We start from the raw sequence: 25,824 nt of genomic DNA, 5'->3' as shown, positions 1-25,824 counted from the left end.
TCTCCTGACCTCGTGATCCGCCCGTCTCGGCCTCCCAAAGTGCTGGGATTACAGGCTTGAGCCACCGCGCCCGGCTGCAAAATCCTCTTTTAAAAAATTGTCATAATAAGAGTATTGGGATACACAACATTGTTGTGGAGGTGTGGCTTCCAATCCAGCATCTTCCTCAAGCCACCATCCAATCTTTCTTCCTTTCTCTACCTGAACTTTTCTAAAGGGTAGATAATACTCACTATCTTCACTACTTCTTTACGTCCCAGTCACTAGTTTTCTTCAGTCTTTTAAAAAAGAGATAAAATTGTTTTGTGTCTTTATAAAATTTATATATATATATATATCTCCTAGACTTTACCTTTTGCACTCAGTATTGTTTCATGATTTGTCTGCGTTGATACTTGTGATTCTATTCCATTCATTTTAACTGCTGTATAGTTGCATATCACATAGTCCACCCATTAGTTTACATATTCCACAGAAATGATTGCTTCCAACTTTTTTATTGCAAACAATAAAGCAGTGATCATCCTTAAGGAACTTCTCCTTATGTATGTGTGCATTTCTCTAGATATATGTTCAGAAATTGAACTGCTATGTGTAGGGAATACACATATTCAACTCTACAAATAATTGGAAAATTGCTTTTCATAGTGGTTGTACCAATTTACTTTCCCATCAGAAGATATTAAAGTTTCTTTCTTCACGTTCTTGCCAAGATTTAGCATTATCAGATTTTTAGATTTTGCCATTCTTACGTGTATGAAAAGCAATCCAATGTTAATTCTGAATTTTCCTCTTTAGAAGAGAGGTTAAACATCTTTTGATATGCTATTGACAATTTGGGTTTTACTTCTTTGAATTGCCTATTCACATTCTTTTTATTTATTTTTAATTTTTTTGAGACTGAGTCTCGCTCTGTTGCCTATGCTGGAGTACGGTGGCTCAATCATACAACCTTAAACTCCTGGACTCAAGTGATCCTCCCACCTCAACCTCCCAAGTAGCTGGGACTACAGGTGTGCAGCACCATGCCTGGCTATTTTAAATTTTTTGTACAGATGGAGTCTCACTATGTTGACTTGGCTGGTCTCAGACTTCTGGCCTCAAGTAATCCTCCTGCCTTGGCCTCTCAAAGTGCTGGGATTACAGGCATGAGCCACTGTGCCTGGCCAATTCACATTCTTTGATAATTTTTTTCCATTGCATTTTTGTCTTTTCCTTAATGGTTTTCCCCATATATATGCCTTACTCTAATCTTTTGTCAGTTTTTTGAATTGTAAACATTTTCTTTTGGTCTTTTAACATGGTTTATGGTATTTTTTCTCATATAGGAATTTATTTTAGGCTGGGTGCAGTGGTTCGTGCCTGTAATCCCAGCACTGTGAAAGGCCAAGGCAGGTGGGCGGATCGCTTGAGCCCGGGAGTTCAAGACCAGCCTGGGTAACATGGCAAAACCCTATTTCTATTAAAAATGCAAAAAAAATTAGCCTGATGTGGTGGCATGTGCTTGTAGTCCCAGCTACTAGGGAAGCTGAGGTGGGAGGATGGCTTCAGCCTGGAAAGTGGAGGTTGCAGTGAGCCGAGATTGCACCACTGCACTTCAGCCTAGGCAACAGAGTGAAGAGTGAGACCCTGTCTCACAAGACGGAAGGAAGGAAGGGAGGAAGGGAAGAAAGGGAGGGAGGGAAGGAAATTTTAATTTATCATCTTTATGTTCATTTATGATGTAAGTTTTTCATGCCTTAAAATCGCCTTCCCTACTCCAAAGTTATAAATGTATTCTCCTCTACTATATTCCAAAAGCTTTATTATTCTGCCATTCACATTGAAAAGTTTAATCCACCTGATATGTATTTATGTATATAGTGAGAAATAAAGATCTAATTTTTCTCTATATGGGTAACTAATTGACCTAGCACCACCTATTGAATAGTCCAGCTATTTTCTGCTGCTTTGTATGTTCTATCACATACCAAGCTGTCCTATGCGTTGCTCTCTGTTCCATTGAACTTTATATTGATTTATGCTCTAATACCATACTGTCTTAATTCCTCCTCATTCTTATTTTCCTTTTTCAAATTCGTTTTGCCTATTTTTGGCTCTGAACTCTTTGATGGGCATTTTATAATCAAATGTCAAATTCCACAAAGCACTCATTGAGATTCTGATCGTAAAATGTTAACTTTATACATTAATTAGGGAGCATCGCCTGGTTATAATATTGAGTTTCCCTTCAAAAACATGATTTATTTCCTCTATTTGGTATTCATTGATAAAGTCTCATAATTTTTTTCCATATAAGTCTTAGACATATTTTGTTAAATCTATTTCTGGGTACATTACGGCTTTTGTTGGGACTACAATTTAGATATGATATTTTCTAATTGGTTATTGCTGACATAGAAAAGCACTATATTTTATTTTATTTTGTTTTATTTTATTTTGAGATGGGATCTTTCTGCGATGCCCAAGCTGGAGTGCAATGGTGTGATCTCAGCTCACTGCAACCTCTGCCTCCCAGGTTCAAGTGATTCTCCTGCTCCAGCCTCCTGAGTAGCTGGGACTACATGCGTGCACCACCACGCCCAGCTGATTTTTGTGCTTTTAGTAGAGATGGGGTTTCACCATATTGGCCAGGCTGGTCTCAAACTTCTGACCTCAAGTGATCCGCCCACCTTGGCCTTCGAAAGTGCTGGGATTACAGGCGTGAGCCACCGTGCCAGGCCAGAAAACACTATTGATTCTTGAACATTAACTTTGTGTCCATCAGTCCTGAAGAACTCTCTTATAAGTATTGATAGGCTGGGCACAGTGGAGCACACCTGTAATTCCAGTACTTTGGGAGGCCAAGGTGGGCGGATCACAAGATCAAGAAATAGAGACCATCCTGGCCAACATGGTGAAACCTCGTCTCTACTAAAAATACAAAAATTAGCTGGGTGTGGTGGTGTGTGCCTGTAATCCTAGCTACTCAGAAGGCTGAGGCAAGAGAATTGCTTGAACCTGGGAGGCGGAGGTTGCAGTGAGCCGAGATTGCACCACTGCACTCCAGCCTGGTGTCAAGTGAGACTCTGTCCCTCCCCAAAAAAAAAAAAAAAAAGTGTTGATAAAATGTCAAAAGATTGTCTTGAATATCCTCTGTAGACAATTATGTTATTTGCATATAATTATTATTTTATTTATTTCTTTTCAATTCCTATGCTTTTATTTCTTATCTTACTGCATTGTTTAGGACCCCCAGAACAATGTGGAATGGATATAATATCATGTCTTGTTCTTGACTTTGAAGAAAATGTTTTCATCTTTTTCACCATTAAGTACAATATTTGCTGTAGGTTTTTGATATTTAGGATGATCTGATCTATTTCTGGTTTTCTAAGAAGAATATTTGAAAATAAATGAGGGCCGGGCACGGTGGCTCACACCTGTAATCCCAGCACTTTGGGAGGCCTAGGCGGGTGGATCACGAGGTCAGGGGATCAAGACCAGCCTGGCCAACATGGTGAAACCCTGTCTCTATCAAAAATACAAAAATTAGCCAGGTGTGGTGGTGCACACCTGTAATCCCAGCTACCCGGGAGGATGAGGCTGGAGAATCGCTTGAAGCTGGGAAGCGGAGGTTGAAGTGAGCCAAGATCGTGCTACTGTACTCCAGCCTAGCAGCAGAGTGAGACGCCATCTCAAAAAAAAAAAAAAAAGAATGTTTTCCTATAGTTATTGAGGTGATCATTTAAGTTCCTCCATTAATTGGATATGATAGTGAATTATACTAATAGATTTCAAAAAATAAAGTATCATTCACTTCTGGGATTAACCCCCCCTTGATTATACTATATTTTCAATGAACTGCAAATATTGTGTTTAGTTTTTGGATATCTATATTTATATGTGGGACAAGTCAGTAACTTTCTGTTCTGGTCCTGCCCTTGTTTGGTTTGAATATCCTCTTTTGATATTCAAGGGAGTTGCCTCCCTACTCATTCTTCAGCTCCTTAAAACTCTATGACAACAGCTCTCAAAATGACATCTAAGTGAATAAATTGACATCTAAGTGAATAAATTTATTTTCCTCTAAGCCCTATCTTACAACACCTGTTGTAATCATTTGACACAATTGATCACTTCCTTCTTAAAATGCATTCTTTATTTTAATACACCACTCTCCTTTTCTTATACATCTCTGATCATTCCTTCTCTACCTTCCTTGTGGGCTCATCTTCTCCCTGGACTCTCCCTTGTCTATCACTCTACAGTTGTTCCTTTAGTGATCCGAGGCATCTTCAATGTTTCAACTACCACCTGTACAGAGATGAATTCCGGTGCTATACTTTCAGACCTCTCCCCTCAGTTCCAGTATTTTCTGGCTCATTCTGGCTGTCCCAAAGGCACCCAGAACTTCACGTTTAAAATGAAATTTATCATCTTCTCCATTAAAAAAGTTTTACCTCCTGTTGACACAATCTTAGCTTATGACCCCATTATCCATATTTGTCATCTGAGAGTCATTTGGTAGTGTCTCTCCTTCATCTCTGAAATCTAATCGGTTACCATGCCCTGAGAGTTTAACTTCCTAAACATTGCTTGACCTGTTCCCACTTCTCCATCTTCACCATCCACACCTCAGAAAGGTCTCTCTTCATCTTTTACCTGGTCTAGAACAACAATTTGCTAACAAATTTCCTTTGTTTTGTCTACCTTCAATACAGATATAACCACAGGTGCAACTACAACCCCTTTCTAACTGTTCTCTCTCTAAACACTGAAGTAATTTAGTTAAAACTCTACTCTTGCCCTGCCACTTTTCTGCCTCAAAACCCGTTAGCCTTTCCACATCACAGACAAGATGGTCTACGCTTTTTAGAGATAACACTCAGAGTCACCACATCTACCTTTTACCCCTTTCGGTAGCACATTTGTAACTGTTTCCAGCAAATCAAAACTTGTAATTTCCCATGTAGTCTTTGCACTTTTCCCCTTCTATGTCTTTGCCTATGCTGTTCCTTCTGGAAGCCACATCTGCTTCTATTTCCCTCTCCTACATCTAACCTCAATCCAGTTTCCTTCCCATCAAGAATCTGTCTTGACTAATTCTTCATATCCTTAAAGATCCAACACAGCTGTCAGCTTATTAAAAAGGCCATCCCTGGGTGGACACAGTGGCTCACATCTGTAATCCCAGTGCTTTGTGAGGAATGAAACAGGAGGATTGCTTGAGCCCAAGAGTTCAGGGTTACAGTGAGCTATGATTGCACCACTTTATTTCAGCCTGGACTTCAGCCTGGGCAATAGAGCGAGACCCTGTCTCAAGAAAAAACAAAAACAAAAAAAGTCACTCCTAACTCTGATCTCTTCCAAAGGCTTCACTAAGTGCCTCTCTCTTCAGTGATCTCATAAAAGCCATGATTCTTTTTATATTTTGCACTTCCTACATTGTATTCCTACATTGTATCATAAGTATTTGCTTTTGTACCCCCACTGAACTGTGAACTCATGGAGAGGAACAACTGGGTTTTTTCAGTCAAAGTTTCAGAACCTAGCAGAGTATTTGGCAGAGTATTTGTTGAATTCAATGAATAAGTGATTTAGCTGAATTAGATATGCTCTTTGCAGAAAACTTTTGGTTTTTCTATTATTATTTAAATTTTAGTTTTCACTAGCCTGCTCATACTACATAGATTTGATAAATTTAATTTTTATTGTTCTGGCTAACCAACTCTAAAAATAATAAAAAACAGTGATCTATTACTGTGGCCAGTATGGTCTACGTTGGAGTATGGAACCACAGGGGAAAACAGAAACAAATAAAGCAGGATAGAATGATCAAAGGAGAGGATCAAAATCAAAACACACACCACCTATTGTTTTAGTCATTTGGGGCTGGTATGACAAAGCGCCACAGACTCGATGGCTTATACACAAATGAGAAATTTATTTCTCACAGTTTGGAAGGCTGGAAATCCTATAAAGGTTGCATTCTGGTGAGGGTCCTCTTTTGGATTGCAGACTACTGTCTTCTCATTGAATCCTCACATGGCAGAAAGAGGGCAAGGAAGCTTCTGGGGTTTTTTATAGGGGCACTAATTCCACTCATTAGGGCACCACCCTCATGACCTAATTAACTCCCAAAGACACTACCATCTAATACCATCGCATTGGGGGATGACATACGAATTTGTCAGGGAGAGGACACAGACATTGTCTGTTGCACCTATCATCTCTAACGAGAGTTTTCACTGATACTATGGTGAGGAGTGATTAATATTTGTCAGCAGAATCCTATTGTCAGTGACTCTTAGATTATTTGTGAAGTCAAATACCACCTTGCAGTTTAATAAACTCACCTGGAAACCTCATCCCAGGTCTTACAGGAAGTCGATGCTCTCCCAAACTCCCTGAGATTTTTCTGGGCTTTCCATTCTCTTGGTACCTCTGGGTTTGATTTCTGGCTTCTGCTGAATTACCATTCTTCACTCTGCAGTATCTTGCAGCTGTTCCTTTATCTTCTTTTGGCACTGACCCAAGAATGGGTTACAGATCCTCCTCTTTGATTTCCCATCCCAAATTCATGAGAGGCAGCTGTGTGTGGTAGACTGATCCTGGCAATTCAAAGATAATGTTTGCCATATAGGGAGGCTACATGGCAAATATGCAATACTCTTTAGCAGCCAATTTAAAACTGAAAACTTGATTTCCTTGTTCTATTTCCACCAACCCAAATGTAAGCTTCCTGACATTTTGCTCAGCCTCCTCTCCCCCTCTGCCTCCTGCCTTACCACTTCTCTCTTCTTCCCATACCTCCCAATAATTGCTTATGCAGAATGATTTTGTGATTTTTTTTCTGCTCTTGGCTCTGCAGAATATGATTTTGTGATCTTTCTATTGTTTTTTTCCCCAACCCATACAGAGCCTCACCTACCACCCCTTAGGCATCTCTCAAGATATTATTCTAAGTAAAGACGATTACTTACCTAAAAAGAACTCATGTACCAGTTTGCAAAATAATAATTTCTATTTCCCACTACATTTCTCTTTAGAGTGTGTATATATTTGTGCTTCAGCTAACTATTTAATAAATTCAACATTGATCATTTTAACCCATGTGATTATTTCTTCTCATCTAAATATTTTGTTTTGTCATAAGATCTTAACACTTTAAGTCCAGGCACAGTGGCATATACTTGTAATCTTAGCACTTTGGGAAGCCAAGGTGGGAGAATTGCTTAAACCTAGGAGTTTGAAACTAGCCTGTGCAACATGTTGAGACTCCTGTCTCTACAAAAATAAAAATCAGCTGGGCATGGTGGCACATACTTGTAGTCCTAGCTACTTGGGAGGCTGAGGCAGGAGGATCGCTTGAGCCCAGGAGGTTGAGGCTGCACTAAGCTATGATAGCACTGCTGCACTGCAGCCTGGGTGACAGAGCGAGACTCCATCTCTAAACAAAACAAACCAAAACAAAACACTTTTAGTTATAGCTAATGATTGGTGCCCAAACGAGGTGATACTAAGCAACATGGATTGTCACCCAGTGTTCAGGTTGGGATAATCAAACAAAATAGTAGTTTTTAAGAATTATGTCTGAACTGAGCCTCAAAATATTCTCAGCTCATTCCCTTTAAATAATACATGTATTTTATACGTGTATATGTGGCCAATCTGAATGGAATACTTCTGAACAACAGCAAATATTGATGGTGCCTAAACTTTTAGAATCCCAGAAATACCCTCTTTTGCAAATACCTGAATTCATTCCTTCCAGCAAATATTTGTTAAGAGCCTACTGTGGGTCAGGCACTACGGTAAACCCTGAGGACTAATGGAGAAGAAAAGAGTTGAACTCTCTGTCTTGTGGAGCTTATATTCTAGAGGGAAACATGGTCAATAGGAAGGAAATAGGAAGTTACATATAGTGATAAGTTCTATGAAGAAAGTCAACATGGTGAGTTAATAAAGAACAGGTTGGGGGCGGTAGCTCATGCCTGTAATCCCAACACTTTGGGAGGCTGAGGCAGGCCCGTCTCTACTAAAAATACAAAAAATGAAATTAGCCAGGCATAGTGGCATGCGCCTGTAGTCCCAGCTGCTTGGGAGACCGAGGCAGGAGAATCACTTGACCTGGGAGGCGGAGATTGCAGTAAGCTGAGATTGTGCCACTGCACCTCCAGCCTGGGTGACAGAGCAAGACTCTGTCTCAAAAAACAAACAAACAAACAAAAAAAACAAAAAAACAAGTAGTGGGTGGAGGGAGGTACTCTTGATAGGGTGGTTTCAGATGTCCTCCTTGAGCTTTGCTTGATCTGCTGAGAACTAAAAAAAAAAAAAAAAGAGAGGGGGAAACCAGTTAAGATTGCATACACATTCATTGAATTGACTGAAAAAAGAAAAGAGGCAATAGTCCTGGGAAAAGATGATGGCTTGGACTAGGGTTGTGGCATTTGAAAGAGAAGAAAAAAGATACACTCAAGATATATTTGGGAGGTAGACCCATAGTAATATTTGCTGGTGGATTATATATACGGGATGTGAAAAACAATCAGGGATAACTTCTACATATGTGGCTTGGGAGACTATATAGTTCATTTTGACACTAAGATGAAGAAGACTAGAAGAAGAACAGGTTTGAGTCAGTGTTCCATTATGAACCTATAAGTTTGAAATGTCTCTTGGACTTTCAAATAGAGATATTGGTTTTATGGGGAATGGTTAGGGTGTGTGATATGATTTGGCTCTGTGTCCCCACCCAAATCTCATCTTGTAGCTCTCATAATTCTCACATTTTGTGGGAGGGACCCAGTGGGAGATGACTGAATCACGGGGCTGGGTCTTTCCCATACTGTTCTTGTGACAGTGAATGGATCTCGTGAGATCTGATGGTTTTTAAAATGGGAGTTTCTCTTCACAAGCTCTCTCTCTTTGCCTGCTACCATCCACGTAAGATGCAACTTGTTCCTCCTTGCATTCTGCCATGATTGTGAGGCCTCCCTAGCCATGTGGAACTGTAAGTCCAATAAACCTCTTTCTTTTGTAAATTGCCCAGTCTCGGGTATGTCTTTATCAGCAGCATGCAAATGGACTAATGCAGGCTGGAAATACATATTTGGAGTAGTCAGCACACAGATGCTATTTAAAGTGTCAGAATTGAATGTGTTCTCTTAAGGAGAGAGATATACTTAGAGAAGAAGGCCCAAGACTGAGCACAGAGGCACTCCAACATATAGAGGTCAGGTAGAAAAATAGGAGATAGAAAAGGACTGAGAAGGAGTAGACAGTGAGGCAGGATAAAGCCAAGAGAGTGTGGTGCCTTGAAAGTCAAGGAAGAGTTGGTCAGCAATTAAGTTAGAACAGAGGCATGTCCACCATGTATTGTATACCTAGAGCAAGAATCTCCCTAGTCTATAAGCTTTCTTAGCCTGAAAATACATGTTAGAAAGGGTTTATCACATCAACCTTTTCAGGAAAGATTTTGTATCCTAATTGGGTGCCTGAAGAGGCATCAGGTCAGGGCATGATCATGTATTATGGATTTTTCCAGGCTTGTGATTGAACATGCAATGGTAGTCAGTGAACATGTGACTCTGAGCTGCCTCAATGCTGACATAAATGTGTTGGCTGATTGTTAGTAGATAATTCCAAAAGGTCTCTGTGATGAGAACAAAGTGTAAAGACATGATTATAAAATTAGTATGGAAGTTTCACAATTTTCATGGTGAAAGCAGGATTGTCTTTGTTAAATTGTATCCAATTCTTTTTTGCAGAAGACATTGATCATTAGGAGTAAGGAGTGAGTACCTCTTTATCATCCTTGTGGGGTCCCTGTGGGTAAATCTAGCTCCCAATTGAAAGTAGAAGCACTGGTGGTGGAAAGAAACACAACTTTTCATTTTCACGTTACTATAAACAGTAATGACATTCTAGAAACCATTCCTGTCATTTCAAGTCCTGTGCCAATGTAGGATACAGCCATTTTGATAAAGGTTGTTTTATCATAGTCAAGTTTGCTGACACACAGCTTTGGCACAGTCGTTTTGATGCCAAGAACATCTTGATGTGGCTGCCTTGATGTGGTTGTTTTGATATGGCAACATTTTGACTCTGCTTAAAAACAAATGAATAAACTTTCGCTTAGAAAAAAGTGTGTTTAAGTAATGCGCCTGAGAAATATCTTTATCCACTCCCTGAGCCCCTCTCACCCTTCAGCCCCCACCAATAGAAGCCAGACTGCAGAGGTAAACAGTAGGACCCTTGAAAGGAAAAAAAAAAAAAAATCACTGTAGGGGAGGGAAGAGACTGGAACAGGGGACCTGACCCAGCAACACAACCTGAAGGAAAAGAAAGATGGTTCTGGTAAAGCCTAACCATTTTCAAACCCATCCTGATGCAGCTCCTTGAAGAAGTCATCCAACACATTCATACAACACCGAAAGGGGATCGAGGGGCTCTGCTGTAAGACAAACCCCACTCCCATTCAAGAGCTCACAGGAGCCATGCAGAACCAGGCATTTCTCTGACAAGACATGTACCATTGAATGAAGAACAGCACCACTGAGCAGAAAGACTTAAAAATCCACAGCACTGCACACCCAAACAGTAGGCAGCAACTGCAGGCTGCCAAGTGACAGAGTTGGCGGGGGGCACATGGAGAAATCAGATGATTGAGTTTGGGGTTGATCTAGGGTTGACATTTTGTCATTCAGGTGTAACTAGACACTAGGGCGAGGGAAGCAAAATGCCTCAGGCCTGTTGTCCCACTCACACCATTAGGGATCTAAAGTGTCCTATCTTGTTGCCTCTAGTAGTTGAAAAGAGAATATAAATTGCCTTCCTCTAAAGTAAATCCTTTTCCTCTCTAATAATTCTCGCTTTAAGCAACAATAGAACTGAAACATTTACTCTGGGAAGCCAATTAAATCATTAATATGATTAATGGTATAATTTATCCAGTACCAGGTATTCATATCACTTAAGCTCGTGAAATAAAATATTAAATATTTTCAAAAAGATGAATCTGTCTATTTCTGTCATCATTATCTCTTTAAATATTTGAAATGTCATTTAATTGAATTTTAAAATGTTCATGGAGTGTATTGAATGATATGTAATAGGAAAATCTATACGGTGCATGTGATTTGTTTCGTGGAAATATTAATTTCTCCTATCTCCAATGCCATTTACTTCATCTTCCACTGCAAGGATTTTCTGTTTTCTTTTCATTTCAGTCTGTTCTAAATACTCTGATTTTAATTTAGGTCAGCAAATACATATTAAATACTACTATTACCAGTCACTTTGCTAGGTACTATAGAGAAAAAATATATATAAATATGAATCAGAAATATTCCCTGCCTTCAGGGAATATATTGAGGGAGACAGGTTTGACTTTTCGCAAAATACAAAATAAATAAAGATATCATCGGGCACTTTTCTTATGCATCTAAATATCATCTGATACATTTCAGGTGTGGTAAGCTAGCACAATCAAAATTATTGGGACCACAATGACTGGAGCAATTAAACCCTGTCTGAAGGAGGAAAAGGAAAATGACATTTAACTTTATGAGCCTACTCTGTCATAAGCACTGTGCTAAATATTTTATGTAAATTATCTCATTTAGTCCTCCCAACAACCCAGTTTTACAAAGGATGAAAAAATAGCTCAGTAACATTAGGTAACTTTCCTAAGTCACACAGCTTGTTTGGTATGAAGGCCAAATTCAAACCTAGCAGAAGTCATACTCTTTTCAGTCACCTCAAGGAAGGTAGTGGTATGGGTTACAGTTGAGTTAAGAGGACAACTGGCAGCTTCTGATTTAGACCGGACTGTAATGTCTGAAAGAAACACTTTGGGTTAATAAAACTTTATGAAAAGGAGTAAAACAAATAGTAGTCATAATCAATCTAGATCCACCACTGGGCAATTGGTGGGCACGGGATCACAGGGATCAAAATGACAATTTGTACACATGAATAAAGTGTCCAAGTTGTTGATGAAAGTAGCAAAAGAGAGTAATGAAAACATAATGTTTACCTTTCAAAATGACTGTACCCATCCTTTAGCTTCTTGAATCTATAATGGAAGGTTACCTTTTGTTCCAATGAGAAAAATTAATAATAATAATAACATCTATTGAACACTTACCAATGCTAGGCTTCATGCTAAATACATGTGCCCTACATACATGTAGAATAGAGATTGAGATTTACAACAAGGTTCAGCAGGTTCAGATCTTGTTTTCACCACGTGTTAGTTATTACCTGCTACAAGTTACTCAACCTCTCTGGGTCTCAATTCTTTCATCTAAAAAGTGAGAATGTGATAAATAGACACCTGGTAAAAGTTAGCGGTTACGCAGGTGGGATATGTTTAACTACTGCACCAGTTAGAAAGGGAGTCGTCTTAGTACACTGGCCCATCAATAAGTCCAGGCTTTCTTCTTTGGGGCTCTCTGCAAGTTAGGGGTCATGCACATAGGGTAAGCAGGACCAAGCAAAGTCTCAGAGCATGGTGGCCATCACTCCTGCTGGAAGGTCCTTGTGTGATGAGAAGATGTCTGTTGTAGAAGAGACACCCTCCACTAATGCCAAAGGCAAGGTGAGAGACACAGGTGCCGAACAAAGCTCAGGGAAGTGAGGCAGACTGCTCCCACTTGTGCCTGGCTGCTCCAACAATACCCATCATGATATCTGTGATAGCCAGCCTCTGAAATAATTCCCAATGATCACCATCTCCTAGTATTCTCATTCTCATGCAAACACCTTCCATATTGTACCGGAGATGGTTATATAATAAGACAGAAGAACGTGGCAGAAATGATGGTATGACATCTAAGATTAAGTAATAAAAGATACTGTTGCTTCCATCTTGGTCTCTTTCTCTTTTCTCTCCTTGTCTTTCCTCTCCTCTTCTCTCTCTGAGATCACTCACTATAAGGAAAGCCAGTTACTATGTCTTGAACGTCCCTACGGAGAAGCCCATGTGGTAAGAAACTGAAGCCTCCTGCTAATAGCCATGTAAGTGAGCTTGAAGCAGGTCCTACAGCTCCAATCAAGCCTGTAGATGACTGCAACCCAGCCAGTGGCTTGACTGCAATCTCACGAGAGGCTCAGGGCCACAAATATCCAGTTAAGCCCCTTTTTGACTCCTGCCCCCTGAAACTGATATAATAAATGTTTGTTTTCTTTGACTACCAAGTTTTGGGGTAAATTGTTATAGAGCAATAGGTAACTAATAGAATATCCCCTTTGCTGAGCTGTCCCTTATTCTTACGGGCTTGGTTCTGATTAAGTCTAGACTTCTCTCCAGTGACTCAGACACACACACACACACACACACACACTTCTCTCAGCTTCTTTCTTTTCTCTCCAGAAAGGAGAGAGTCTTTTCTACTCTTCAGGGCCCATCAGTTGTCTCAAAGACAATTCCTCCCTTGCTATTGGCTTAAAATATATCCCCTGACATCCTTTTCTTAATGGATTTAGGGATTCTCAAATTAGAAAGACACCTTTTGTTTTTTTCCCCCCCACCAGTTCCACTCCCTGCTCTGTTCCATTTTCCTTCAAAGAATATATCACAAAGAACAGTTCCAGAAAGAGGACGAGTTAATAACTTAAAAGTTAATATATCAAAAAACATTATTACACCAAATATGTTACCTCCTTTAACAACCCTATGAGATAAGTGTTCTTATCATGCCCATTTTACAGGTGAAAAGTTACCTTGCTTTTGATCACATGGATGGCAGGTGACCCAACCGGGATTGAATCCCCAGGGTGACCACGTCCAGAGTCTGTGCTTTTAACTATCAAGTAATTCTATCTCCTTATACTAGTTATACTGATATAGTGACTATAGATTCTAAAGAGAAAATGATAGGCCAGGCACGGTGGCTCACGCCTGTAATCCCAGCACTTTGGGAGGCTGAGGCAAGCAGATCATGAGGTCAGGAGATCGAGACCATCCTGGCTAACACGGCGAAACTCCGTCTCTACTAAAAATACAAAAAATTAGCCAGGCGTGGTGGCATAAACCTGTAGTCCCAGCTACTCAGGAGGCTGAGGCAGGAGAATCACTTGAACCTGGGAGGCGGAGGGTGCAGTGAGCTGAGGTCATGTCACTGCACTCCAGCCTGGGTGACAGAGCAAGACTCTGCATCAAAAAAAAAAAAAAAAAAAAAGGAAACGATATTTGTGGAGTCTGCATACTTACTGTAAATATATCACTTATAATGAATCACTAATTAATATTAATTTCAAGAAATGTTTTTTAGGCTATGTCCCAACAAAGAGCTGATATGTCTACATATGTTTCAAACTTAGTTGTGGAATAGGATAAAGTGCTTTCCCAGGCAAGCTTCTGGGTCTCATACAAAGCAGGGAATTTGTCTAAAAGTCTATGTCACAGTGAAGGAAGTCCTCCTACTTTACTCCAGACCCAGCTGAGCCCCTTGTAATATGTTCCCTTTCTTTCTCCAAAGCAGCATTCTCCCATCTTCTCCACTCTTCAGAAATCTTCAACCATCCCTCCCACCCACAAACATCAATCATGTCCCCATCACTCTCATGACTCAACACCCACTGATAGGGAAAATACAAGCCACCCGACAACAACCACTTCAACTTCCCACTGCACGCTAAAGCCTGGCCTCCCACCAGACTACGGAAACATTCCTCTTTTCTGCAGCTAAGCCCCTGCCTGTTCTTTGGATCTCAAACTCTTACTTTCTCAGGCATCTTGCCCTGTCGATTTCTCCCTCTCTTCCTTCTCCACCTTTCCCTCTCCTACGACATTATTTCAATATTTAAAATGCTCAAATCTCTGCTTAGTAAATGCAAAACAAACAAAAGCCCTCCCATGGCCTCTGCTCTTTCTTTCTTCCCCTTTTCAACCAGTTTTCAGAAATTGTCTACACTTGGCATCACTACTTGCCTACCTCCCACTCACTCCTCACCCCACCACGTTTCAGCTTATGCCATCAACACTTCTCTCAATCTGCTATCACCAAGGGCACCGATAAACTCCCTGTTGCAAAATCCCAGGGACACTGTTTACTCCGTTTGTTTCTTCGCCTCTCAATGTTTGACACTACTGTTTCTTTTGAGCTGCTCTCTTTGCTTGGCTGGATTTTCTTTCTACCTCTCTGGCTGTGCTTTTTTTTGTGTGCTCCTCTTCCTCTGGCCATCTTTTCCCCTCGGTGTTCTGTACTGAGGCATCTTCATTTCTCAATCTACACACTTTCCCTGGGTGGGATTATCTATTCCTTTGGCCTAGATTACCATCTATTTGCCTATGACTCCCATATTTATAATTCTGGCCTAGATCTCCCTTGTGAGATTATATACCTCAAATATGTACATACCTAAAATATGTACATATCAACCTGCCTCCTGGACATTTCCACGTAGATATCCTACAGCAGGGGCCCCTCACCCCTGGGCCTTGGACTGGTTCTGGTTTGTGGCCTGTTAGCAACCGGGCCGCACAGCAGGAGGTGAGCAGCACCATAAGCACCTGTTGCTGCCTGAGCTCCATCTTCTGTCAGATTAGTGGGGAAATTAGATTCTCACAGGAGCACCCACCCTATTGTGAACTGCACATGTGAGGGTTGCACGCTCTTTATGAGAATCTAACTAATGTGTGATGATGTGAGGTAGGACAGTTTCATCCTGAAACCATCCCTCCACCCCACCAATGAAACCGGTCCCTGGTGCCAAAAAAGCTGGGGCTGTCATATAGGCACTTCAAACTCAATTGCTCCAAATTCACCTGCGTTTGCCTCCTAACCTGCTCTTTCTCTTGGGTTTCCATACAACCAGTTGCCTAAGCCTAAAATGTGAGTGTCCTTCCTAAATTATTCTCCCTCATATGTGCCCCATTCCTTTTTTTTTTTTTTTTTTTTTAATAGGGTCTCTCTGTCACTTAGGGTGGAGTGCAGTGGCACAATCATCACTCACTGCAGCCGTGACCTCCTGGGCTCACATGATCCTCCCACCTCAGCCTCCAGAGTAGCTGGGACTATGGGTGTATGCCACTACCCCCAGCTAATTTTCATTTTATTTTATTTTTTTAGGAGATGAGGTCTCTTGCTGTGTTGCCCCAGCTGGTCTGAAACTCCTGGCCTCAGGTGATCCTTCCACCTTGGCCTCCCAAAGTGCTGGAATTAGAGGTGTGAGCCATCACCCCATTTCTAATCAAGTTTGACAATATCTCTTAAATATACCTGGAATCCATCCACTATTTCCATGTTTACTACCACTGTCCAGACCAAGTCCCCATCTCCTCTAACCAGAATTACTACAAGCATCTCCCAACTGATCTTGCCTCCAGTTTTGTCCTTCCCTAATTCATTCTACATCCTGCAGCCAGAGTGATCTTTTCTTGAGATAGGGTCTTGCTCTGTCATCCAGGCTGAAGTGCAGTGGTGTGATCATGGCCTACTGCAACCTCGACATCCCGGATTCAAACAATCCTCCCACATCAGCCCCCGAGTAGCTGGAACTACAGGTGCACAACATCACACTTGGCTAATTTTTATTTTTTACTTTTGTAGAAACAGGGTCTTGTTTTGTTGCCCAGGCTGGTCTCGAACTCTTGGGCTCAAGTGGTCCTCCTGCCTTGGCCTCCCAAAATGCTGGGATTATAAGCATGAGCCACTGCATCTGGCCCAGAATGATCTTTATAAAGTGTAAATCCTTCAGGATGGAGCTCTGATTTCCTGGTGCAGCATGTGTGGCCTCTTATGACCCAGCCATCTTTTAGCAAGGTCTCCTTTGTTCCCTTCCCACTCCAGCCTTCTATCCAGCCTTGACGAACTGATTCTGGATTTTCTGCTAGAAAGCTGTCCTTAGTCTCAATAAGATAAAGTCTTGCTAACTCTTCCTCTGGGGTACCTCCTCTTCTCTATCAATCTCCATGTTGTATATGTTTCTGCCTACTGTGGATGAAGTTAAAGTACTTTCTCAGACAGGCTCTTGAGTCTCACACAAAACAGGCAACTTGTCTAAAAATGTATGTCATGATGGTGGGTAGCTTGGGTCAATATATCTCTTAAATGTTTCCTGCTTTTCTATACCTCCTTCTCTCATAGTTCATATTTTTCTTCTCTCTTTAAGCCTCAAGGCATGTGAGGCCATGGCAATCAAATATAGCCGATCCTCAAACAACATTGTTTCATTCAACATCATTCATTACAATGTTGATGAGAAAAATAATTGATTCTCAGACCAGGTGACTGTCTGTGTGCAGTGCGCATGCTCTCCCATGTCTTCCTGAGTTTCTCCAGGTACTCCAGTTTCCTGCCATATCCCACAAATGTGCACGCTAGGTGAACTGGCATGTCAAAATGGTCCCAGCATGAGTGAGCACAGGTGTGTGTGTGAGAGCACCTGACATGGAATGGGGTCCCGTACAGGGTGGATTCGACTTTGTCCCTTGAGCTGCTGGAACAGGCCCTGACCATCCACCACCCTGAACTGGAATAAGCAGGTTGCAAAATGAATGAATACAAATTACTGCAAAACAATAAATATTCAGTGGGGCGCAATGGCTCATGTCTGTAATCCCAGCACTTTGAGAAGCCAAGGCAGGAGGATTGCTTGAAGCCATCGCTTGAGTTAGAGACATGTCTGGTCAACAAAGCAAGACCCCATCTCTACAAAAAACAAACGAACGAACAAACAAACAAAAAAAACCTAGCGAAGTGCCTGTGGCATGCACCTGTAGTCCCAGCTACTTGGGAGGCTGACGAGGGGGGATCACTTGAACTCAGGAGTTCAAGGTTGCAGTGAGCTATGATCGCACCACTGCACTCTAGCCTGGGCAATAGAACGAGACCAAATAAATAAATAAATAAACTTAAACTCAACGATAATCATACAAAAGTATGATAATAAAGGAGTTGGTAGGAAAGTACTCAGTGAGCCCAACATATTCATTTCGGTTTGTGTTTGACCTTTGTGGCGGAGGGAGGTGCTCCTTATAATTTTTGCTTTGCAAACATTTATTCCTTGATTTAACGCACCACTACAATGACTGCTGTCACTCACTGGCTCACCAAAAATTAAGCTAATAAGTATCTTACTCATTTTTATTTCTCTTTCTTTAATGTATGCATAGTTCACATTTATTTCAATCTTTAATATTAGAAGTGTTTTGGGGTCCTCAGTTAGAAGTTTGGTGAGGTTTGTAACCAGACATGTGCCTTAGGAGATCAACTCTCGTTTGTATCAATTAGCCTATGGTAAAATTCGTTTTGTTATATATCATTTTGATTAAAGTTGCAGTTTCTAAGAACCTGTCAATGATGTTAAGTGAGGACTTACTGTACAATTGGTTCAGAATTCAGGCTCTAGAATAAGATTGTCTGGCCTCAAATCCAAGATCTATAACATCCTGTTACTATAATCTTAGACAACTTGCAAATTTGTGCCTCAGTTTTCTCATCTGCAAAATGGAGATTAGATTGGTGCCTATCTCATAGGCTTGTTGTGAGGATTCAATGAGAAAAGCTAAGTAAAGCATTTAGAATGGTGCCTGGAATGTAGCAAATATTCAATGAGTCTTGGCTGTTAATTTTTTTTTTTTTTTTTTTTTTTTTTTTTTTTTTTTTTTTTTGAGGCAGGGTGTTGCTCTGTAGCCCAGGCTGGAATGCAGTGGTGCAATCATGGCTCACTGCAGCCTCGACCTCCTGGGCTCAAGTAATCCTCCTACTTCAGTCTTCTGAGTAGCTGGGACTACAGGCATGCACCACCATACCCTGCTAATTTTTTTTTTTTTAGTTTTTTGTAAAGACGGGGTCTCCCTATGTTGCTCAGGCTGGTCTCAAATTCCTGAGCTCAATCTATCCTACCACTCAGTCTCCCAAAGTGCTGAGATTACAGGCTTGAGCCACCATGCCCAGCCTGCTGTTATTACTTCTAAAGTCAGATACTGTATCATTTATCCCCATACGGTTATTTACTCATTATTTATAAAATGAATACTTTCGTCTTAAACCAAAATTCTTAACATTAACCCATAAGTGAATATTAAATCTATTACACTAAGCACCGATCATAAAAATTATACCACCTTGGTTGCTGGTTACTTGGAGCTTTTTGAAAATGAGGTTATTCTATTTCTACCCAAGCACTCAGGGAATTATATTCCCTTGAGGAAGGAGGTCTGAATCAAACAGGACACCTCAAGGTTCCTGAAGGCGTCATGACTGAGACTGACGTAATGTCTTCTTTACATAAACGTGACTGTTAAAACCAAGTAAGCATCAAGGTAAGTGTTTTAACTTGTTTTCCAGTAATTTAAGAGGACTAGGCCCTCGGTTCTTCCAGTGTCACAGACACCTGCAATCTCATGCATCCTGCCTTAGGAGAGGGCTGAGTTCTGCAGGTGCTTTCCTTTTCCAGAGTTACAGAAGCCAGGCCTTAGTTCAAGCTTCACAAGCTTGGGATTTAAAAGTCAAGTTTTAATAACAGAAGTAGTGCCTCTAGATGCTTAGTTTGTTTGGTCGGGGGAGAGAAAGAAACAGAATAGTATTGTATAACAGCGTTGGATTTGTTTCCAAGGACACAATGTAAGAGGGAACTGAGGTGACTTAAGAGAAGTTTCAGAGTAGGAGGAAAAGCTGGAACAGGCATATTTATAGCACCAACCTATCATGTATATATGTAAATAAATAAATGTGCATCCTATTCTTGTTACTGCTTGTCTTCCTTATTGGCCTCCTGCCTTTTGAGGGGTTAGACAGACACCGACACAATATTTCTGTCTCAACAAAGAAAGGCTGGCGTCTAGGGAAATGACCTTGACAGACAACTACAAACACAATATCAATCAGAGCAATATGCTCTTCACTGTGCCCCGTTCCCAATATCCCAAAGCAACCCCAGAAGAGAGGCAAAAAAAAAAGCACAATCACTGGCCATCTAACAAATGTGCATAGAAAGGTACAATATTCTAACACGGTCCAAAAATGACCCAAGTCCTGCCTCCAAAGAAAGTGATTTTTAAAGATCGGCTAACTCCTAACAGATTTCACAGGCATAATTTCACTATGCTAAATGGTTTCTGTCTTGGTATCATAGAACAAGGTGTTAAGGAAGACAAGTCAGGGATTTAATCCACATATAACTAGACACCTTTACTCTTTGTAAATAGTGACACAACCTTTACTCCTAGGACAGCTGTCTTGCAAAGAGCTGTGCTCCAGAGAGTCTGGGGCAGAAAGGGAAAATGAAAAATGAGTACCAGCCTATTGTCAGTAATGGGAAAAGAAAGTACCAACTCACAATCACAGCCTATTGGCAACAAGAGTGGCACATTACATTACTTTGTCCCACACTCTCGTTGGACCTGAGCATTATTTTTTAAGTCAAGTGAATACTTGATTTCAAAAAGACCAGTATTCTAAATGTTGCCCAAATAAATGTCCTCAAACAGACGTTCCTGCCAGTGCAAAAAATATTTTCTGCGTGAAGGTTGAACACGGAAAGGGGAACCCCTTGTTGCTGCTTGCATAAGAGCCTCTGTGGACAATTTAGCTGCTGTTTTACAAGTCAAAGCTGGCCTTTCACAGGCAGCATTGGTGCCTCCATGTGAGACTGGAAAATTGAGCTACTCTTTCTCCGCCTCTAGTGACCTGCTGAGTAATAAAGGTTTGTGGAGTTGCTTTGTTTCTTTCTCTTTTTTGTTGTTTTAAAATCAGAGCTAAGCTGACAGTCTTCGTGAGGATGGTGGGGAGGGCAAGGGCAAGTTAAAATCCACCTCCAGCTCCCTGGGGAAGGAAGAAGCTGAGAGGCTCATTCCTGTCAGCAGGTGTGAGTCAGACACACAGGGAGTAGCAAAATTGAGTAAGAAGGTGCCATTTTGTCGTCAATGTTTCCACCACCACCGCACAGAAATAAATAGTTTGAGAAAATGATCCAGCATGAAAGAAAGATCTGGTTGGGAGTCAGACAGAATAGAAAGTCCCCATGGAATGCTGTTTCATTACACAATCCTTCCTTTCACCGAGGGATTCCAACTTTTGGCGGAACCAATTTGACAAGCAAGGGCTGACAGCCTGGGAACCAGCAAAGCTGGTCTCCAAAGTGATTAGTCACTTTGAAGCTCGGTCCTACCATTGAATTGTTAGTTGGTATAAGAAGGAGAACTCGGTTAGCCTTGAGTCTCGGTTTTTAAATCTGGAAACTGGGATCAGTAATCTTCACCAACAGATGAATGTTTCTAAGTCATGCTTGGGTTGGAGACACCATCATTCCCCTTTTTAACTATTCCCCCAATTGTTCCTGGAGACACTCTTTTTCTCTTCCTGTGTATTTTACACTGAAGGTTTGCCTTTCCCTCTCTGCCCACTGCTGGAGGGATGGTGAATGGCTCGATGTTTAGATAGCCCACACTAACTTAGCTTCAAAGGAACCTAAGTATACTTAGGACAGAATTGTCCCATAAATGGCTATGAATGTTACCAATTTCATAATGGAAAAGACTGGAAATTAACCTGGCAGTTTTCTTCTATTATTCATCATTTTTGTATGCTTCAGCTTTAACTGTTTAGTAAGTTATGCATAGTCTATTTAGAAGATATTTTGAAATGAGGACCTAAAGTATAGTTCATCCCAGACCGTGGGAGGGTTATCTATAATTCCTTCCACTTGTTTCATTATAAAATCCAGAATTTTAAACACAGAACTCTACCAACTATTATTTTACAATTTAGCGGCTCTCCATTGAATATATATTTTTGGACGCCTACTCCAGACTTACTAAAGAAGAATCTCTTGGGATCTTGGGCAAGTATAATTGTGAAGGCGTCCCATGTGATTCTGATCAACACACTTGGATAAGAACCATCGATAAGTTACTTGGATCAAATGCACCCCAAGTGACCCTGGTGCACCCTTCCCTTTCTCCACTGATGCTTTTTCCTTCCTCTCGGTTGCTCAGGCCAAACGCTTTGCAGTTGTCCTTGATGTAACTCTTATTCTTGCATTACACATCTAATCTATCAGCAAATCTTGTTGGCTCTACTTTCAAAATATATCCAGAAAAAAATATATATGTTTATATACCTAGGATTATTCACTTTTGCCGATACACTGTCCCAGTCTATTTTCTACAAGGCAGCCAGTATGGTTCTGTAAGAATTTAAAGGAGATCCCTTCATTCCTTTGCTCAAAAATCTCCCATGGTTCCCTCTTTTGCTCAGAGTCAAAGGCAAAGTCCTTACCATGGCACACAGGGCTCTGCTGAGCTGGAGTCTGTCACCTCTCTCCACTGTCCTCCTACGCTCTCCTACTCCAATCATAGCAGCCTCCTTGTTGTTCTAGGCACATTTTCTTCTCAAGTCATCTGCATTGGCTCTTCTCTCTTTTGGAAAAGTTCTTCTCCATAGATGTCTACATGGCGAACTCCATCACTTCATTCATTCATTCATTCATTCATTCATTCATTCATTTGTTTATTAGAAACAGGGTCTTGTTACCCAGACTGGTCTTGAACTCCTGGCCTCAAGTGACCCTCTCACCTCTGTCTCCTGAGTTGCTGGGATTATGGGTGCAAGCCACTGCACCCAGCTTTCCATCACTTCCATCAAGTCTTTTTCTACTGTCACCTCAATGACCACCTCATGGTTACCCTGACCACACTAATTGAATTGCAACCTGCCTCCTTCACCACAACTCTCCTAGTTGCCCTTATTTTGATCTATATTTTCCCCCAAAGCCCTTATCAGCTTTCAATATATTATATAACTTACTTATTGTTCTTTATTTTATCTTCCTCAGCTAGACTATAAGCCCCACAAGGGCAGGAATCTGTGTTTGTTTCATACACGAATATATCTGAAGCACCCAGAACACTACCTAGCATGTACTCAATAAATATTTGTAGAATTCGATACATAAAGATTTTAAAATCCAGAGAGAACAAACCAGGTAAGTGATACACCTTACAGAATGCTGCCTCAACACGTTTGCTCCTAATTGGGTTTGCTGCTATGGGGACAATCATAGCTTATATATTTTAAGACTTTCGTGGTGCTATATCTTACAAATGCCATAAAATATGCTACTCCTGTTTTGGAAGTCAAGAACTAAGAGTTGTTGAACTACTTCTACAAGAACAGCTCACAACCAAATCTATATCGTTGCTGGAAATTTCACTTTAGCAGCACACCCGCATGTTCAGGGTGAAATAGAATAAGGCATTAGTCCTGTGACCTCCAGTCTCTACCGGGTCAGTGGGAGTTAAAAGCCAAATTGTCGGAGCATCCTTTTCTGAAGTGAGTTAGTGCCGGAAACTCAAATGCCAAAAAAGAGAGAGAGAAAGAGAGAGGGAAGGAGGGAGAGATTATACTTCACATATCTATTTTTATGTTATTGGGCTTCATCACAATCTCCCCCTAAAACGGTTAACCCAGCAGGACAGAGAGATCTCAGCAGCCCTCACTTACACTGGTGGAAACCACGGTCTCAGAAAGCCCTCCGCCTTCCCCCCTCACAGGACAATGCTCCTAATTAGCTTCACCATATTTCCCAGAGAACAAAAGCTCCCCACCCCTTACAGGAAAAGCTTTTGCAGGAGATATCTCACTGGGGAAGCGCCAGGCACACAACAGGGAGAGGAGAACATACAGGCTGTTCTGAGCTCTGCAAAGAGACACAAACTCTGGATTCTCTAGGGAGTCTCAGAGGTTAGCCCAGCACATTTTTTCTCCATGTGACAAGCATGTGCTTCACATACCCTGAGGTGGCCAACTTCAGAGGGCCCCTTTCTTCCTCTCTCTCCTTCAGTCACTAGCTGGGGGGCTGGGGTTAGAAACCTTGGGGGTGGCAAAATAAGCTGGAATAATCTTTAGAATTGAGTATCTGAGAAGCAGTAGGAGAGGAACAGGGAGTTTATTTCAGGTGACAGACATAGAGCAGGCCCCTATTTTTTTTTTTCCTGAGACTAATAATATTTCTGGAATGAGGATGCTTGAATCATATGTCTCTTCATACCACTGTGTGGGAAGTCTCAGTTATGAGCCCAACAATCAAAGACATGGTGGTGCTTTGAAGACTTGGTGGGGGGCTTGCAAAGGCGTCTAGAAGCATGCTGGGGGGAGTCCTGGGGGCGGGGGGGGGGGGCAATGTGATTACAAGCAAAAAGGGTGATTAAGGAAGAAAAAGACTGCCTCACCTTAGCCTGTTTGGGGCCAAAGAAGACGGGGCTGAAAAGTCTTCTCTCAACAGTTTTGTTCCTCCCATTAAACGTGTTTTTTGAAAAACAGAGGAAAAAAAAATCTTGTTTCAGTGCCTCTTCCTGAGTAAGTTCACTGTCAGGAAAGGAAAATCCAAACGCTCAAATATTCTATTTTTGTGTCCAGAGGCTCCAGCCCCTGCACACAGACTCTTCCTCACTCTGAAGGAAAGGAAACTGGGCGGGAGAGCCCTCTGTCACAGAGGCCGGAACTGAGAAACCTGAGTCCCTCCAAGGCCTGTTCTCCATACACACGGCTTCCATTTTAGGAAACGAGGATATAGTGCAGGCTGCTTTGGGATTGGTCTGAGGGTGGAGTCAGTGGTTTAAAAAAAAAAAAAAAAAAGACAAAGTTCTCCTTTGACTATTCTCCAGGCAAGCAGCAAGTGTGGAACTAGACTTTAATTAAATAGGAGGTTTAAACGGCCGCATTAGTATTACACTTCCTCTGCTCATTAAAGTTTACTGCCATCACCTGCTTCTCAGCTACCATGTAGATAAGGACGTGAGACCTGATTAAGAGTTTTACATTTTGATGTGTGAGCAAAGTGAAAGCCGTAAGTCACTCATAGCAGTAATAAAACAGCAGTTACCCAGGAAGATAGAGCCCCTCTTTGTACATTCCACATTAATTTTGTTCACTGATCCGTACATTTGTCTGTAATTTTCCCCTCTGCATTGCCTTTATTTAATTTTTTTAAGCAGACACATAATAATTGTGTATATTTATAGGATACATAGCAATATTGCAATACATATAATGTGCAGGGATCAGATCAGGATAATCAGCATCTCCATCATCTCAAATATTCATCACTTCTTTGTGTCGGGAACATTCAATAGGCACTGCCTTGAAACGGTGACAAGTGCCAAGGGTGTCCAACCTGGGGACCGGGGTTTGGACCACTCTCCCTCACAATCCAGTGTGACTCTGCCTCCTTCTGCACTTTACTAGAAATGGCCTTTTTCAAGGACCTTAAGGGACACAGAGAAGGGCAGTCCAGCTTGTGACAGTCACATTTTTAAGCCATTCCTGCTTCCTCTGCTATCCAGCATGGGAAGCAGACCTTAAAAACAGACCTCAGTTTGAAAAGGTTTCAAGGGAAGCTGGTGAATGGGGATGGAGGAAGGAAACCGGAAAGGTCCAATTAAAGAGAGACTGATTCCTATGACTTTGCTTGTTTACTACTACTCCAAGGTAGCACTGACCCTGGCATAGACAGGTCCTCCTAAAATGCAGATCTCATTAGGGAACCACCATGCTCTTAATCCTTCAGTGGTTCCCCAGTGCCCAGAGGATGATGTCTAGGTAGCCCAGTTATGACTTACAAGACTCCTCATGAGTTGGCCCCAGTCTACTGTGTGCTCTCCATGCTGTTCAGCACACCCCCAATACCACGGGGCCAGCCCTACTGCCTTTCTTTCGGTTCCTCAAATATACTGTTTCCTATCTTCCCCAGCCTTCAGACATGCTCTTTCTCCCTCTGCTCCTAACTCACCCTTCCTTCCATTGGACGTTTCTATCCCAGGGAAGCCTTCCGTTACCACCCTGGCTCTGGATTAGGCTTCTCTCCTGTGAACTCCCACAAACCTCCTGC

The sequence above is a fragment of the Piliocolobus tephrosceles genome, chromosome 1, assembly GCF_002776525.5.
Source record: "Piliocolobus tephrosceles isolate RC106 chromosome 1, ASM277652v3, whole genome shotgun sequence".
NCBI classification, from domain to species: domain Eukaryota; kingdom Metazoa; phylum Chordata; class Mammalia; order Primates; family Cercopithecidae; genus Piliocolobus; species Piliocolobus tephrosceles.
This window is presented reverse-complemented; position numbering follows the sequence as displayed.